The following is a 19,314-nucleotide window of genomic DNA, read 5'->3' as shown; positions in this document are numbered from 1 at the left end:
TTAAAACATTGTGGTTTCCAGAACCTGGTTCCTCAAACCTTCACACTGTGATGTTGCCCTGGTATCTGTGAAGATCAGAAGGCTCTGGAGGGACATGAGTAACTCTTTGGTTTATGATGGTGTTGACCACTGATTAAGTTTCATAGGGACTATCTTAGCAGCAGGAGATAGGTTTCATCTTTCTTTGGACAACTAAGATATGACCTGCCCCTTCTCTTTTGTTCTGATCCTTCTGCTTTATTTTGTTGTGCCTTTTAATGAACTCTTTCCCTCCTGAACAAAGGGAATTTCTGAGCCTCTATGGAAGTAAAATGCATTCAACATAAAGGTCATCCTTGGAGGAGGAATATCAACAATGCCCAGTTCCTAGGGCAGTATTTAACTTCATTTGCAGTGATCAGTCAGCCATAATTTTACCCATGGTACCTGGTTACTCAGAAGAAGAAACCCCCTCTTAAGCAATGTGGGATTTGGTTGGTTCTTATATCTCATTTCTCTCCATGTGGCAGAATATGTAGCTATCTGAAAGTATGAAAATTAATTTAGTCTAGATTCACATTTTACATTTACTCAAGTATTTGAACTCATAAAAAGTTTATTGATATAACTGAGGACGTGAAGAACTAAAATACATTCCCCAAACTGACCAAAATAGTGTGTGAAGTAGTTTAGAGAACTTCCAATGGAAATCATTGTTATTCATATTGCCCTATCCCTCTCAGTAAATCCTGCTCTTCCTTAAAACCACACCATCCAGTTGGTGAATTCTTGAGCTGATTTGCTCTGCAAGGTGCCAAACATGAAGATAAAGTAAGAAGTGCAGCCAACTAGAAGGAAGAGATATAAATGTACAAAGAAGACATTTCTGCTAGAGTCTCAGGCATTCAGGAGGTTCATAATCTTCATACAAATATATAAAATCTTTTCATGAGCTATTTTCATTTGAATCCATTCTCTTTCTCTTCAATTCTTCACATCAAACCTGCAAAATAAAAACCAAAGGAAGAGTTAGTTTTGTTTTCATGGTTATATTTAGGGATAACTTGAAAATCAATATGTTAGGTACAAGTCAAGATTGAAGACCTTATTTTCACTTGGAAACTTCATCTCTTGATTCCATGAATGTAAAATGAACTATGAGTAGAAGCTGTGACGATCAACGTTAGCTCTAGTGATTTAAGTAATTCCAAACTAAATTAGGATGGCTTACCTCTGAAATGATTAGAATATAAGGCTAACCTTACATTTATGACTTGAAGACCTTTGGTCTCTGTGGTAAATTTGCAATCGTGTATCCAATTTTACACCCCTGCCTACTTCCATTGCCATGTAACTTTTTTGTTTCCTACTATTGTGGGTGGGGTATAATTCCTCATGTCTGAGTTTGGCTGTGAGACTTGCTTCAACCAACAGAATGAGGCAGAATGGTCTGCCAGTTATGACCTTGGGCCTCAAGAGGTATCACATGTTTTTGTTAACTCTCTTGCATGTCTGCCATTGGCCTGCCTACTTATCCCAGGAAAAGGATAAGAAACATGTGCAGTTGAGACACCCCAACTAACATGCCCCAACAAAGCCCCATCTAGCACAGAGCCCCAGCTAATAGAGGTGCATAAGTGATCCCAACCTAAATGAGCCACAAACATATGAGCCAGTATAATGAATGATTTTGTTCTAACCCATTGGATTTTGGTGGGTGCAGCAATAGATCATGGATGTGGTGCCATTTCTTTTAAAATCTCTTGTAATGTAGAGATCTTTGGACATTATTTACACATTTGTTTTTCATTATTCCTGGGTGTCATACCTTGTGATTTTATGTGAATAGGTTGCATCTTTTTTAACAAATAAAATGCTACTTTTTTTTTTTAATTGTCAATGGCTGGAGAAAGAAAACTCCACAAACAAGGCTCTGCCACTGCTGTGACAGACACTATGGCTTGGTGCTCTCGCTTTCTCTCTCTCTTTCTCTTTCTCTTTTTTTTTAATTTTTAAAAATGTTTTATTTATCTTTGAGAGAGTGTGTGTGAGCAGGGGAGGGAAATAAAGAGGTGGGGACAGAGGATCTGAAGGAGGCTCTGTGCTGACAGCAGAGAACCCGATACTGGGCTCAGACTCACAAACTATGAGATCATGACCTGAGTCAAAGTCGGAAGCTCAACCAACTGAGCCACCCAGTCACCCACCGGCTTGTCTCTCTCTGTATCCATTCTCAACTACCTTCACCCTTGTTTTTTCTCTACTACAAAGGCTGATAGGCAAATACTCTACCTCCCAGTCTCTCTTAAAACTAGAGGCAGCTGTGGGACCCAGTCATGGACAATGAGCCCTGAGGAGAATTCTATAGCAGAGGTCTATTTTTTTTCTTTTCAAATTTTTATTTAAATTCTAGTTAGCTAACATACAGTGGAATGGATTCAATGATGAATTCAATGATGCATCACTTACATACAATACCCAGTGCTCATCACAAGTGCCCTCCTTAGTATGCATCACCCATATAACCCATCTCCCCCCCCCCAACCTCTCTCCATCAACCCTCAATTTGTTCTCTATCATTAAGAGACTCTTAGGGTTTGTTTCCCTCTGTCTTTCCCCCCCCCCACCCATACATTCATCTGTTTTGTTTCTTAAATTCCACATATGAGTGAAATCATATGGCTGACTTATTTTGCTTAGCATAATACTCTCTAGCTCCATCCATGTCGTTGCAAATGGCAAGATTTCATTGTTTTTAATGGCTGAGTAATATGCCATTTTATATATATATAAATCACGCACGCACACACCCCACATCTTCTTTATCCATTCATCAGTCAGTGGACATTTGGGCTTTCTGCACAGTTCGGCTATTGTTGAAAATGCTGCTATAAACATCAGGGTTCATGTACCCCTTCGAATCTGTAGTTTTGTATCCTTTGGATAAATACCTAGTAGTGCAATTGCTGGATTGTAGGGTAGATCTACTTTAACTTTTTGAGGACCCTCCACACTGTTCTCCAGAGTGGCTGTACCAGTTTGCATTCCCACCAGCAGTGCAAGAGGGTATCTCTTTCTCCTGTAGCAGAGGCCTTTTAGAAAGCTTTGCTTTCTGGTGTTTTTTCTTAGAGCCTGTCATGTCATTTAACGCTTATAGCATCACCGTGATGCACTCTCTGTTTACATGGGCACCCCTTGTTCTATTGTGCTTCACTTTATTGCACTTTGCTGATACTGCATTGTTTACAAATTGAAGGTTTGTGGCAACCCTACGCTGAGCAGGTCTATCAGCACCATTTTTCCAACAGTGTTTGCTCACTTCGTGTCTCTGTCTCACTTTGGTAATTCTCACAATACTTCGGGCTTTTTCATTATTATATTTGTTACGGTGATCTGTGACCAATGACCTTTGATGATACTATCGTAACTGTTTTGGGGTGCCACATACTGTTCCCATGTAGGATGGCAAACTTAATGTTGGGTGTGTTCTGATTGCTGCACTGACTGGTTGTTCCCCCATCTCTCTCCTCGGGCCTCCCTATTCCCTAAGACATGGCAATATTGAAATTAGGCCAGTTAATAACCCTACAGTGGCCTCTAACTGTTAAAGGGAAGGGAAGAGTCATGTGATGCAGCAGTCTTCACTGTTGTCTTACTTTAAGAAATTGCCACAGCCACCCCAACCTTCGGTAGCCCTGCCCTGATCCGTCAGCAGCCCTCAACACGGAGGCAAGACCAGCAAAAAGATGGTGACGCTGAAAGTTCAGATGATGGTTAGCAGTTTTTTAGTAATAATGTGTTTTATTTAAGGCAGGTATGTCATTTTTTATATATATAACATTGCTCACTTAATAGACTACAGAATAGTGTAAACATTACTTTTATAAGCACTGGGAAACCAAAAAATTCATTTCAGTCGCTTTATTGCAGTGGTCTGGAACCAAAGCCACAATGTCTCCAAGGTATGCCTATACTCGTTGTCCAGATGAAATACAGAGAGGTCAGAAGTCAAAAGTAGCTCAAAGTCTCATAGCTGGTGAATAGAAAAGCTGGGATTCGAACTCAGGTGTTTTGACCCCAGAGCTGTTTCCACTCCACTAACAGGGAAGGTTTGGATAATTCTCAGACCAGAGGGAAAGATGGGAAAAGATGAATAATTATAAAACAGAAAACATTATCAATAGCAGTTGGCATAGGCTCTCATATTTCTTTAGCATTTTTTTTTAGAAACTCCTGTCTTCTGTCCAAGCCAGTCACCAAGAGGAAGCAAGATACCAACCCCTTCCCAACCCAGGAGTTCTAGCTGAAATTCATTTTGTTGGCCAGCAAAACTCCCAGCCTCATCTGGGCCTTCCAGCCAGTCTGTATCTAACCCCTTTCCCTCACACGCCCCACACTCTGAGTTTGCTGGACCCTCACTGCTTCTGTAATGTGAGAAGAGCTGTCAGGCCTCACCCTCTGTGCTTATAACTTTTGACTAAAGTCCCTCCCCGTGACTCTCCGCATTAACACGCTGCACTGTAATTATCTGTTATATGCGCCCTCTCTCCTCTCATGTCGTTCCCACGTAGCTGTCCTGCCACTAGGCTGTGACCTCTAGGAGCGTATGAACATGTCCTATTCATTTTTACATCCCACTGCCTATCATGGCCCCTGACACAGAGCAGGGGGCCTGCTGACTGACCAGTGGGACCACTGGGGAAGTGAGAGCAGGAAGAGAACTGGAGTTGGAGTTACAGCCAAAGCCACCTTCTTCAGTGCGAGGCAGCAGGAAAGAGTGAGGGGGGACACACTAAACCAGAAGTGTTGATTTGATGTGCTACATCCCCATGGTGCTGTCACATCTGCCCTCAGCCCCAATGTGGTACACTCAAGCCATGTGATTACTGTGGTGACCGTGCTGGGTGACATATGGCCAGTCTTTCTGGCTAAGTGAGAGGCCCATGACAATCTGCCCTTGAAGCTGAGACATTCCTCCAGCTTCTCTGAGCAGCATGGAAGGGGTGATGAGTCATAGCAAATTGTCACTGACGCATGTTCCATGAGGTGTGATTTCTCTCCAAGAAGTGTCCAGACCGTGAAGTGCCATCTGCAACCCAGAAATGGGAACCATTTCTGTAACAGACTCGATATGGACTTTGACCATCACATACATGTCCCAGGTGCCTGAAATTATGGCTGTACTTCTCAGTATAGGATGAGCCATTTGCAATGATCCTTCAGTGAGTATTTAAAAGCCCTAAGGCACCCCTCATGACTGGGTTCAGCTGGTAGACCTCTGTCTTTGGGACAGTTTTGGAAACATAGGGAAATGTTGACCCAGTTTTCCCAAATAACACTTGGCCCTGTAAGATGGCCATATGATATAGAGAAACAAATGTCTGGAGTTCTTTATGCAACACTATTCTCAGGTGAACTGTGCTCTTCCCCTTCACTTAGTGTGCCTGCAAGCCATGGGAAGCATGGGGAACCTGGTAGAAGAAGGGCCCCTATGCCCAAACCATCGGCCTGTGCTTCATAGGGGAATGGAGAAGGAGCTGATGGCGGTGGTGTCCTTTTTGACCTCCTATTATGTGCCACTTTACACAATTAGTTCATTTAATCTACAGTGTGAACTTGATTCTTCCTTGTAGAAGGAGCCAGGCAGGAGGCAGCAGATAGAGCAGAGAGCAGTTATGGCAGCTGTCCTTCTGCAGACCACCCTGTCCTCTCCCACCCCCCAGCTTTCCCTCTCCCTCCCAGGTCCCAGTGGAATCCAAGAGGACCCAGCAATCCTGGACACAGGACACTGCTCATAGCTGAGGTCACATATGGTTCTGCCAGCACTGCAAAGCCTCCAAAGGACCAGAGTCTCCATCCTTAGCCTTCTGGGCCTCAGTGTGTTCTTGGGGTACCTGTCGGTTACCAGAATACAAGAATGCAGGAATTCAGAGACCTGGGGTCAGGGCTCAATTTTAGAAATGGGAACAATGGGAAAGGATCCAGAGCTAAAATTGCCCATGCTGCAAAGCACACTTGTTTGTCGAGTTGTTGGAATGCAAGTGTGTTGGGTGGTATCCCAGGCCACACTGCTTTGCTGCCTAGACAACAGCTGTCAGCTATTCTCCTGTGTCCTGTTCTCCTATAGGGGACACTTGTGAGAATGATGGGGAATATGAGGCATTCTGCTGAACAGTCACTCGCCAGGTATCCCACACTCCTTTTGTACTTAAATCAAAAAGACACAGAGTCACCACTTCTAGTTTATATTTGGGAAAGACATACCTTGGCTGGTACAGGGGTGCTACACCAAATACCTTCCTTGTGTCACCTTAAGTCTGGGCTGAGGAGCATGTGATGTTTACACGTTGCCATGACCCATTTATAGCTCTGTTAGTCATAGTGGCTGTGGCCCCTCATACATCATTTATGAAACGGAGTCCACTCAACACTTGTCTGCATTTAGTCCTTTAACCACACACTCAGTGCCTGTGCAATGATTACTTCCTCCTGCGTGGTGCTAAATCATAGAGCCATAAACACAGTGACACTCAAAAGTAGTCAAGAGAAAGGTGTATCTCACATTCTGTCTGGTTCCATGTGCAGGGGGTAGCCATGCACCCAGAGAAAACTAGCTGAAGCTTTGGAATTGGTCAGAGGGCATTGGCAGGGCCCTCCAGAGTTAATGAAGCACATTCACACACACTGTATCATGTAAATGACAGCACGGAGAGGAGGCAGTGCAAGCTATAATCATGGCTCCTACAGAACCTCCCACACCAGGGTCAGGGAAACAAGAGGAAGTGCACAGCCTGGAATTGCACTCAAGTGAACTCCAAACCCACAGTTCTCATTAAAAGAAACAAAACTCTAAATAAAAACTTTAAAAACTTTTTTTCTTAAACCATGAAACATCCACCCAAATTGGCTTTTGTGTATCATGAAGCTTTTGGTGGATAAAGTGAAATTTGAAATCTTTCTACCAATAGCTATTGGAAGCAGGGAATATGAGAAAAAGCACCAAGAGTAGGACATTTTTTTTTTTAATTCTGCACCTAAAATCCAGATACAAATAGTGTTCTGTGCTTGACGTGGAAAGTTTGAGTAAGGAAAAGGCAAATTGCATGTCCAGGTCAAATCTCATTAAAACAAGCTCAGAAGGTTTTATTTTAATCCTATTGTACTGCGAATTTGTTGTATTAGGTAATCAAGCCAGAGTCGAGGGCCTGGGACAGCAGCTGAGACAACAATGAATTTGGGGAGATCTTAGTGGAGAAAAGGGCATCATCCAAGACTAGTCACCACTGACAGCTCCTGGTTTTGTGGTCAATTTCTCTCCATCTACCAGAGCACAGACCTCCCTATTTCAAAAGGAGCCAGTGACTTCACTGGAGAAAGCTGACCCAAGACTTCCCACACAAAACAGAACTCACAAACATCAAAGGTAGACAAAGTGATAAAACAAAATGGAGTAGACTACTGTCTCATCCAAGAGATTCTCCAAGTTTCCAAAGATGGCGAAACCCTTCTGTGTTGTTCAGGCCTGAGCATTCAAGGCCTATAGACAATGGTGCTTACATCAGAAATATCCAGCATCCTCTTAGAAGTATCTGGCAACTGTCTGTAGCAGTCACAGGTTCTGCAACATCCAAATGGTAAACCAATTTCTTGACATAAAGTTAACAGAATCTGTAAAATAAATATAGGCCTCTCTGTCTCTCACCCATAAGGCATCCTGGAAAACACATTGCCATTGAGATCACCTTAGAGCTGACTGACTTTGTTTTTACAGTAACAATGATGGTACCAAGAGGTCCAAAGATTCAGTATTCAAATAAAAATATGGCTTTTGATGTACCATCAGGCAAAGAGAGAACTACAAAGCTTTAAAACTATTTTTGAAGATGAACAGAACTAGAATTTTAGTATTGCTTCTCATTTTAGAAATTAGGACGTTAAAATCCAGATACATTGACTTGCTTGTCTAAGGTCACACAACTAGTTAATGGCCAGTCCAGGATTTAAAACCTTTCTGGAGCTCTTTCCCCTATGCTAGCTAACCCCTTTTTCAAAACCTGTATAAAATGGGCACAAGTAATCTGTACATATTGACAGTATCCGAGTCGCCTTGCCTGTCTGTGGTGTATCAGTAATTTGACTTAAACATTCTTGTACTTGTTCTAATGGACACCAAAATTTAACTTAAAAATATTTCTTGCCTTCTCAGAATTTAGCAGGATTTCTTTCTAATATTTTTTGTAGAGTAAACGCACAAATCTTAAGTGAACAACTTGATGAATTTTTTAATTTATGTACATAGCATGTATGGCTTTTATTTTTACATAGATTTTATTTTTTTAATTTAAATTTAAGTTAATAATATATAGTATATATAGCTTTTAAATACTACTGTATATGCCAGCATATCCTCAAGGGTTGGTTGGTTGGTTGGTTGGTTGGTTGGTGGGTTTGAGAAATAGCAGCTCCAAGAGACAATGAAGTTTCACTTTTGAAAGAAAAGGAGGGGAGGGGGAAAAAAAAGAAACTTTCCATGGTCAGATAAATGGAGAAATACTGGGTTAAACAAAGATAAACCATTTTCTAAGTTTTAGGGCTCCTTGGAGCTTTATTTTTTTAATGTTTGTTTATCTCTGAGACAGAGACAGAGCACGAACGGGGGAGGGGCAGAGAGAGAGGGATACACAGAGTCAGAAGCAGGGTCCAGGCTCTGAGCTGTCAGCACAGAGCCCGACATGGAGCTTGAACCCACAAACAGTGAGATTATGACCTGAGCCAAAGTTGAAGGCTTAACCACCTGAGCCACCCAGGCACCCCTAGGGCTCCTCAGAGCTCTAAATATACAGATGCATATTGTGTGTTTTGGATTATGGGGATGACACCATGTAGCATTTTCAAAATTTACCTTATTACTGAACCATTTTTCCAGTTTCTACTATTTGTATTCTTTTTTCATTAATTATTCATTATATAACAAATAGTGTCTGTAGTATTTCATCAGGTGGATTCACCAAAGTTTACTTAATCATAATCCTGTTAATGGGCATTTGTGTTTTTAATCAATTTGCTATTGTAAATGAATAAAACTTTTCCCACATGAACATCTTCTTTAGGATGCCTTCCATCAAGGCCCAACTGGGTTGGGGGAGATAGAAATTCAGTGGCTGGAACTTTTCCATTTAGTAAGCCCCACACCCTGTGTAGGCTAGCGGAGTGCCTTCTCTACAGAAGACACTATCTATTGAGGGAATGAGCAAGGGCCTGTTCCATGATCATTTTCCCATTCATCTTTGTGAATATTGTAAAAAGAAAATTGGTAACTCTTTCCATTGAGCATCCCTTTGATTACTAGTCAGGCTGCACATTTTCTCATGCTTCTCTAATTATACATCCACTTTTGTGAATTGTGAGTTCATTTCCTTTATCTATTAAGGTGTTAGTGTTTTGCTTCCCAATTTTCACGGGCTCTTTATATAATTGCACATTTCATGCAAAACAATTTTCCTGATAGAGTTTGCTGTTTAATGTTTGGAACTTTTTCAAGTACAGACATTTTTTTTAAATTAGCAAGAGTTTGAGATATGATTCTGATGGCTCTTCTTTTTTTAATTAAAGGGGTTTAAAAAAATTTTTTTAGTATACTTGACATGCAATGTTACAGTAGCCTCAGGTGTACAACATGTGATTTGATAAGTTTACACATTATGCTGTGCTCACCGCAAGTGTACCTGCCATCTGTCACCATACAACACCATTACAATATCACTGACTATAAGGCTTTTACGTCTTTAAAAAGCTATCTGGGGAAGCTTAAGCCAATGCCTTCATTTTTCCTCCAAATCATTCCAACCATGATTTCAAGTTAGTTACGGCCAAATCCTACATTTTTAATGTTTATTTTTGAGAGAGAGAGAGAGAGAGAGAGAGACAAAGCGTGAGCAGGTCAGGGGCAGAGAGAGAGGGAGACACAGAATCGGAAGCAGACTCCAGGCTCTGAGCTTTCAGCACAGAGCCCAATATGGGGCTCGAATCCACGAACCACAAGATCATGACCTGAGCTGAAGTTGGACGCTTAACCGACAGAGCCACCCAGATGCCGCAAATTGACCTTTCAAAACTATCATCAAAGGACCTTCATTTTATCATCTGAAAAGTGATAATAAGTCAAAAAAGAAGGATGTTCATGGAAAGGAAAGAAGCATCACTCTGGAGATGTGAGGACTTGCTTACAGGCTTTTTACAGGAGTAATTTACAGGAGTAATTTTACTCCCAAAATTGTAGGGCAGGTTGTTCTTAAACTATCCACAACAAGAAACATAAACTTGGCTGCACATTAGAATCACCTGGAGAGTTTTAAAAAATCCCAAGGCCCAGGCTGCCCCAGACCAATGACTTCAGAGTCTCTGAGGGTGAGATCAGTATTTTTTAAAGCTCCCCAAGGCCTCTTACGTGCAGGTAGGGTTGACAACCACTGGCCTAGAAGGGCTTCTCAGACTTTAATGCCCATAGGAAGCACCTAGGGATCTTGTTAAACTGCAGATTCTGACTCAGGAGCTCTGGGGTAGAGCCTAGGTTGTGCATTTCTAGCAACCTTCCAAGAGATGCTATTGCATTTGGTCCGTGGACCACACTTTGAGAATCAAGGGCCTAAAGGAGTCATTCACAGTGTGTGGGGTGGTATTTTGCTCCTCCCCATGGACATTTGGCAATATTTAGAGACATTTTGGTTATTACAACCAGGAGGAGGGGATGCCACTGGTATTTGGTGGGTAGAGGCCAGGGATGCTGTAAGCATCCTATAGGGCCTGGGACAGCCCACACCCCCAAAGAATTATCCAGCCCAAATGTGAATATTGCTGAGGTTGAGAAATGCTTCTGTGAAAGAAAATGATCCCAAACTGAGCTGGGACAGCTGTGTGCTCTAGTGTGATGAACGGTCCCTTCTGGGGCATTTGTGATAAAACATATGAATGATTTTCTGATCAACTTTGATTAGATTAATGGCCCCTTCTTGGAAATTAGATTTACCTGCCTCACTAAATTAGCCTTGTAGCAGAGTTTAATGACAACATCTACCTTGTCTAACAATGTTACCTAACCACATTTTTTTCCTATTCCAAGTTTTTGAACTCACTTTTTGAAGCCTCTTTTAGCAACTTTTTGTTGTTTTATTGAATCATAGTTGACACCCAGCATTACATTAGTTTCAGGTGTACAACATAGTGATTCAGCAAGTCTGTATGATATGCTGTGCTCACAAGTATAGCTACTGTCTTTCACCACGTATTACTATTACAGTACCATTGAATGTGTTCCCTTGTGCTGCACCTTTCGTCTCCATGACTTATACATTCCATAATTGGAAGCCTGTATCTCTCATTCCCCCTTTTTAAAAGCAACTTTGAAATAAAGTGTTCACGTATACTTGCAATCAATTCACCAGAGAAAATGCTTTAACAGCCTTTGCCTTGCCAGCCTCCAAACTGGTTCCCAGGTGGGACCCTGTCTATATGTTCAACTAATGTTTACTGAGCGCCTAGTGTGGAAACATTTTAACGCAGACTCTGCCTTCAGATCCCGGCTCTCCTGCTTCCCAGCTGTGCTACCTTGGGCAAGTGTTCTTTTGAAGTACAGGAAACTAACAGTATGAAGCTTGTAGGGTTGTTGGGAGCATTACTTAATAAAGCATTTACCAGAGTGCCTCCCATATAGCAAAAAACAAAAACAAAAACAAAAACAAAAACAAAACACAACTTACAAGTCCCACAAAAAGCTTATGTCAACACATCCCTTCCTCCACCTCTGCCTTCCAAGCAAGATTCAGTATTTGTCATCTTGGCTTGAACCTGTTTGTGGTGTTGACAGCTGGTGGAGGTCTAAAGGGCTGGAGTGTAGAATTGAAAGGAGTAAACTGACTCAAAATTATACGAAAAAAAGAAGGGCTGGGGCAACCAGTGGATAGCTGGGTTTTAGGTAAATAATGAGATATTTGGGGTAAGAAGTCTCCGGGGTGAAGGAATCTTGGGCTGATAATGAATCAAGAGACTTTTGGGGTAGTGTTACTATGTGTTTTACAATGTAAATCTTTCTTAGATGAAGATTTGCATTCATTTTTGAGGCCGTTTTTGGAAATCAATTTAGGTTTCTTTTGGATGTGGCTTGGTGGTTAAATGGTCTTAAATGCCTGGCTTAAGTTTGGTTACATCATATGTCAGAAAATGTATTAGGCACTGTGGGCACACTAGTGGACAAGTGACAAGTTACCCCCTTCAAGGAATTGAACATCTAGAACGAAAGTCAGACAATAAAATAAATGACAGCTGCTGTGGGTGCTGTTGTGGGTGCTATCCCGTTAAGAGGCCATGGACATTCCAGAAAGTGTATTTAAACTGAGACTGCATGAGGGGTGGGAGTGAACCAGCTAATGGGTAGGGGAGGAGAGAAAGACTTGCAAAGAAAATTCTCAGCATGTGTAAAAGACCTCGTGTCAGCGTGGCACCTCCATGGACTGGGAGAAGTTCACTAGGGTTAGAGAAGGAATGCCCTGAAGGGGCAGAAATGCAAGATGGGGAAAAATTGGTGAGTGTGAGCCAGTTAATGCAGGCTCCTGGGGTAATGGGGAGCCACTGAAGGATGTTCAGCAGGGCAGTGACATTATCACTTTTGTTTTTGAAAGGTCTTGACTGCAGGGCTCTGGCAACTACAAACAAGTGAGAAAAGGCTTTGAGAAGGGAAGTGCACAGGTCGCTTTGACAGCTGTGGGCCATTAATGCTCCAATTGTTCAGTGAGGTCACCTGTGTGACAGCAACAAGCATAGTGGATGAATGGAGTTTGCATACCTTCTTTCAAGGTGAAGAGAGGGATCAAACATATCAGAACCTCCTACCAATTGTCCAAGGGCTCTCGCCTGAGAATTGATAAAGGAGGTCCTTCAGTATGCGCAAATGCCCAAGAGCTCCTCAGTAAAGCACTTCAGCTCCAGATATCAGACTTCCATCAAGGGCTTAGGAAAATTCCCATGGGCCACACAAGCATTTCTTAGAGAACTAAATAGGAAGCAAATAGCAAGTGACCACAGACTGCTGGGCGGGCAGTGGGAACTCATACTGAGCTCTCACCTGTCGGTTCACAGTATTTTGTGGGCAAGGAAGAATCTGAACTTAAATAGAGCAGAAATGGACAGTCTCTCCAATCCCATGGCTTAATTTATTGAATAGGGGAAATAAGCCTTGGGAGGGAGACAGATCCGCTTCTAACGATTTAACCATTAATACACCCTGCTATAAATGGAACTCAGGAGAGAAGGTAGCGTGGCAGAGGGCAAACGAGTGGGCCCCATTAGACAAAATAGGTCAAGCAGGGAGAAAGCCGTCGTGTCTCCTGACAATTACATTGATCAGAGATGACAGGCCTTGTCGGTTTTTAACTGACTGAAAAGGGATAGAGAATAAGGAAGAGGTTTCTTTCTTATTGCTGCCTTTCTTAGCAGATGGCTATTTCAAAGAGGATCCTGAAGAGAAAAGAACTGATAATATTGATCAGTTCTGAGTCTTGCGGTTAAAAATCTTTGTGTGTGTATGTGTGTTTTCAGAAACATAAGTTTTTACAGAAAAAAATTCTGTGATTTTCCTAGGGAGTCCTTGTGGCCAGATCACTGTCTTTTATCTGGGATTAGTGAAACCCAAACTCCTAAGGAGGGTGGCCTTGCCAATGCTTTGATTTTTGGTGATACTCTGATTTTTTTTCTTATTTATTGTCTTCTTTTTTCTTGTTTTCACCCTCAGAAATCAAAAGAAAGGGCAGGAAAACCATCACAATATGGGAACAAGCTGAGGAGAGAGAAGAGCATGCAAAAAGGTAAAATTTATCCCTCAAACACTGGATTCTCTTCTGGATTTGTCTTCCCTTAGAGGTTCTGCTTTTTTCTCCCTCCTTCTGTAGCACTTCCTCCCTCCTTCTGTAGCACTTCCTCCCTAATGACCCAACAAAATGAAGAAAAACCTTTCCTGAGTGCTCAGAGTATGCACTTTGCTTACACGTTGTCTGGTTTCTGAAGGCTTCTTCTGTTAAAAAAAACATCAGGGAAACTGGCTTCACATTTGGAAATAATCTTTCTAATCTTCCCAAAGATAAACAACATTTGGTGTTTTAAATAAATACAAGAAAGTGTGGGTGGTGAAGATCACCGGGGTTGAAAGAAAAACAAATATTGAAATGTTTAGGCTATGTGACTTTGGGCAAACCTCACTTCTCTGGACCTCAGTGTTCTGTTTTTTTTTTTTTTTTAAGGTGATATTGTAGGCATCCTCCCAGATGGCTCCCAGTGAGTCTTGCCTTCTGGTATTCATACCCGTGTATAGTCCCCTTCACACCAAATAGGGCTAACTTGGGTAATCAGGAGAACATTACAGAAATTACAGAATGTAACTTCTAAGGCTAGCTCATAAAAGCCACTGCATGTTGTACTTTTGCTCCCTCTTGGATCACTTGCTCTGGGAGAAGCCAGCCACCATATTGTGAGGGCACCCAAGTAGCCTAGTGGTGAGGTCCACATGGGAAGGCACCAATGCCTCCTGATAACAGTCAGCACCCATTAACCAGTGGCATGAATGCACTGTCTTGAAAGTGGATCTTTCAGCCTTAGTCAAGGCTTTAGATGACTGTAGTCCCAGCTGACGTCTTGACTGTAACTGCACAAGGGACCCCAGGCTGGAACCACCCAGCTCAATCACTGCTGAATTCTTGACCCACAGAAACTCTGAGATAATATTTATTATTGTTTTAAGCTGCTGGGTTTGGGGAAATTTGTTACACAGCAATAGGTAAGACAGTTGTTCAACAGCCAAATGATGGAAAGAGCCAAAATGTCCATCAACTGATGAATGGATAAAGAAGATGTGGTATATAGATACAATAGAATCTTACTCAGCTATAAAGAAGGAATGAAATCTTGCCATTTGCAATGATGTGGGTGGAACTAGAGAGGATTGTGCTAAGTGAAAAAAGCCAGAAAAAGACAAATACCATATGGTTTCACTCATATGTGGAATTTAAGAAACAAGACAAACAAACATGGGAAAAAAGAGAGGCAAACCAAGAAATACTCTCTTAATTATAAGGAACAAACTGATGGCTACCAGAGGGGAGGTGGGTGGGGGGATGGGTGAAATAGGTGATGTGGATTAAGGAGGGCACTTGTCGAGATGAGCGCTGGATGTTGTATATAAGTGTTGAATCACTAAATTCTACACCTGAAACTATTACACTGTATGTTCATGAACTTGAATTTAAATAAAAACTTTATATAAAATTTAAATTAAAAACTGGAATTTAAATAAAAAATATATATATACGTATATATACACACATATATACATATATATATATACACACACATATATATATATACATATATGTATATATATATACGTATATATGTATGTGTGTGTATATATGTATATATGTGTGTATATATATATGTGTGTGTGTATATATATGTGTGTGTATATATATATATATATATATATATATTTTTTTTTTTTTTTTTTTTTTTTTACAATTGCTGTAAGCCAAGCCCAGCTCTTATATTTTATGTGTCAATAAATAGGTGTTACTGGTCGGAATCATGAAAAAAATGGCATTTATGTCAAAAACCAGTTCCTTAGCCACAGGGTAGGAACATATTGCTTTGGGCATTTCTGAAATGGTGGATAGCCAGACATTAGAGATCTGGCATCCTGAGAACTCATGGATTCAACTTTGCAGGAGCAGGCCAACATAGTTGACTGATCTTGAACCAAAGCTTACAGTGCAACACTTCAGCACTCAGCAGTTAGTACTTTGCATATCATACTAAAAATATAACCCACTTATATTATGTTTATACCCAAAGGTAGAACTAGTTAAAAGAAACTCCAATGGAATGGGACTTACTTGGACTCTCAATGAGTCACTCCAAAGGGTGCGACTGGAATTATTTGGAGGGGACAACAGCCCTGACAGTTTTTAGAGTGAGTGGGATTGGGATAGAGATAAAAAGTTGCTGAGTTCGTTGTTAAACCCAAGTCACTCTCCAGGGTAGGGGACATATCTGGAAAACAGGGAGTATAGAGAGGACCTACTAGACTTGGTTGGACTAAGTGACACGGATGGTCCCCTACCTATTAGAGTATGACTTTACGTATTGCTAGCTAAATACATCACAACACTGACAAGGCACAGCATACTCACTAGTGGGGACCAGAGAGTCTTCAGCCCCTACTAAGCTCAATATGGCTATTGTTCTGGACTCCTCTGGCATTCTGGATAACAATATCTCTTCCCCATGTGCTATCCCAAACAGAGGCTGTGGCTCACTATTGGACCACCCTATGAATAAGTGTATATCTATGCTACATGGCTTTTCAAGAATGCTTAGCTATTTCCCACATTTAGGGACTTTCATACCAGCAACCTTGACATTCAACCAAAGGAACACTTTTCTAAGCAAGAAACATGTCAGTTTGGTTTGTCCTGGGAGGAATGATAAACATTCTCTAACTCAGTCCTTCTGACCCAAACTGCGTGTTATACTCATCTTAGGATCTTGTGAAACATACCCCTCCCTCAAAGAATTATTTGGTCAGAGGTGGGTCTCAGGTAAGTCCTGGTGATCCGAGTGTGCAGTCTGCACCTACAACCACAGGTCTAGCTGTATCCAGCAATTCACTGCTGCCTGACTCCAAGACTATGATAACTAGAATAAAAACAAAGTGATTCCCACCGAAAGCTCAAGGCTGGACAACTCCGTTGTTCAGAAACTGGCTTCAGTTCTTATGCCACAATATTTGGGAAAAGCTATGCAACTGCCAATCAATCAGCCAAGTAGCTGTGATCCTGGTCCTGTCTTGTATTAGACTTGAAAAATGTTCAAATTTAGAACCTCTTTTGTGTTTTCCTTCCAATCCCTAGATATCCATAACAGTATGCTTGAATAAAGAGTATCAAATCCGGCTTTTTTGTCTCTGCATATATTTGAAACATGGCAAGGCCTTCCTGAGAAATATTTCTACAGAGATTAGAAAAATGATTTTTCTTCTTTCTTCCAAATCATTGCATCCAGGGATCTCTTTGTGTATTTCTTACAACTGTGTGTGAATCTAGAATGATTTCAAAATAAAAAGTTTAAAAAGAAAACCAGGTGGTAAAGTGTATTTGGCCTATGGGCCCTAGTTTGCCAACGCTTGGATTGTAACAGTGTCAGAACTTAATAAACAATTACATAAATTAATGTTGAATCAGTAAGGTTAAGTGACTAGCAGGTAAGTTGATGCCACTGGCAGAATTCCTCATCTGTTATATTAGGAATGTCCTTCTTAAGTTACACAGCACATTTCACCTCTATGGAGCTTACCCTATCTGCCACATGGAGAGTTAGCATGGGGTAATGGGTTGAGATTCAGACATCCTGGGGTGCCTGGGTGGCTCAGTTGGTTAAGCCTCCAACTTCGGCTAAGGTCATGATCTCACTGTTTGTGGGTTCAAGCCCCATGTCGGGCTCTGTGCTGACAGCTCAGAGCCTGGAGCCTGCTTCGGAATCTGTGTCTCCCTCTCTCTCTCTACTACTCCCCTGCTTGCACTCTCTCTCTCAAAAGTAAATTCTTAAAAAATAAAAAAAAAAGTCAGACGACCTGGATTTGAATCCTGTATGCCCCATTGTGTAGTTGTGCCACCTTGGGGGAAGTCACATAACCTGTCTGTGCCTCAGGTTTGTCACCTGTAAAATGGAGCTCTTATGTGTACTAACTCATACTAGAATCACAAGGTAAAATACTTGGCACAGTGCCTGACCCTTGGAAGCACTTTTCTAAGCATGAATGATTGTTGCTTCATTGATGCTTTGTGTATCTGAATTTCGGGAAGGACGTTTGACCAAATTGCTCACTATACGTTTGGATACTAGCTGTAAAACTGTGGACCAGATGATAGGTTAGTTAGGGGATTTTGAATGTCCAGACCTAAACAATCTAGATTGATGCCTCTATGTCAGTGGTTCACAAAGTATGGTCCCCAAACCAGCAGCAGCAGCCCTTGGAAACTTGTCAGAAATGCAGATTCTCAGGAAGCCCTCCACCTGATGCCGATGTGCGAGAAAGTTTGAGAACCACTGCTATAGGCCAATCTCAACGGTTTCTATTGCCACAGTCCACAGAATGCTGTCCTTGGTGCTGCCTCATCCCCACTCTCCTCAGGATCTCAGTTAAAGATAGGGACAGGCTTGCCTCTGCAGTTGGCACATCAGACATGCGAAACCAGCCTGGAGGAATAGCTGCACTCTGGCTGCTAGAATATGGACCTGAAATGACATCATTCGGCTGGCAGTGCCAGCCAAAATTCACAAAGTTGTTTTGATTTTTAATAGAGATAGCTTTATTTTTACTTGACACAAGTTTCTAACTCAAGTTTCTTGGCATTTTAACTCCTTCATGTTCAATGAAGTTGCCAGTGGATGTGGGTATCCAGGCACTGTGTTTCTTGTTAGCACTGTGGCCAGGGCTGCAAGACTGTAGCAGGCTGACCCTGGGTACAAGAGCAAAGTCCCACCTGCCACCTCTTGACATGTCATAATTTGATCACCTCATTAGAAAGGGTGCCGCCCAGGAGGGAAAAGTGAGTCTGACGTCAGTTGTGAAAGAATGGTAGTGAGATGGTGAGGAGGTTCAGGGGTCATACTATAATGCAGTTGCATTTCCCATCTGTGCTGGTCTCCAAACACTGCCTCAGCTATTTTGTCTTATCTGGGCCATGATCTCTTCTACCCCTGTACAGGGAGTTCCTGCCAGCCAGGGGCTTTGAAACCAGCTGGGTTGGTGGTATGGCCCGTTCCTGGCAATGGAAGCAGGTCTATAATTGGCCCATAATTGAATTGGATTTGGCTCAGAATGACTCCCAGGCTTTCTCCCCTGACAGATAACTAGCAGTAAACTTCATCTGTGATTCTACAGGGAATCCATTATGCCATTTCTTGGCTGTTGGTGACAATGAAGAGGTTTCCAGGAGAGTTTACCTTCAGGGTGATGATTTGGCGGTTTCTTAAAGGGAGGTCTTTCCCTGGGGCATTTGTTTGCCACCCAGTCTTCCTGAAATGAAGACATTTCAACCCAATTTTCAAATCTGGGATCGTGTGTGTGTGTGTGTGTGTGTGTGTGTGTGTGTGCTGTATGTTTATATGTGTATAAAGGATACAATTTGGGGTGCCTGACTGGCTCAGTCAGTAGAGCATGTGACTCTTGATTTCAGGGTCGTGAGTTCAAGTCCCACACTGGACATGCAGCCTACTTAAAATAAATAAAATAAA

General features: G+C 41.8%; 1 protein-coding gene across 2 annotated transcripts in view; it reads right to left on the bottom strand.

The window, feature by feature from the left end:
* Nucleotides 1-577: 577 nt before the first annotated feature.
* Nucleotides 578-19,314, bottom strand: part of SMPX (small muscle protein X-linked) — a 54,382-nt gene continuing 35,645 nt past the window's right edge. For both annotated transcript variants that reach the window (XM_019433559.2, XM_019433560.2), the window contains exon 5: nt 578-982. The gene's annotated coding sequence lies outside the window, so the exon portion shown is untranslated. The remainder of the gene's footprint in view (nt 983-19,314) is intronic.

The sequence above is a fragment of the Panthera pardus genome, unplaced genomic scaffold (assembly GCF_024362965.1).
Source record: "Panthera pardus isolate Hobbes unplaced genomic scaffold, ASM2436296v1 HiC_scaffold_27, whole genome shotgun sequence".
Taxonomy (NCBI): domain Eukaryota; kingdom Metazoa; phylum Chordata; class Mammalia; order Carnivora; family Felidae; genus Panthera; species Panthera pardus.
This window is presented reverse-complemented; position numbering and strand designations above follow the sequence as displayed.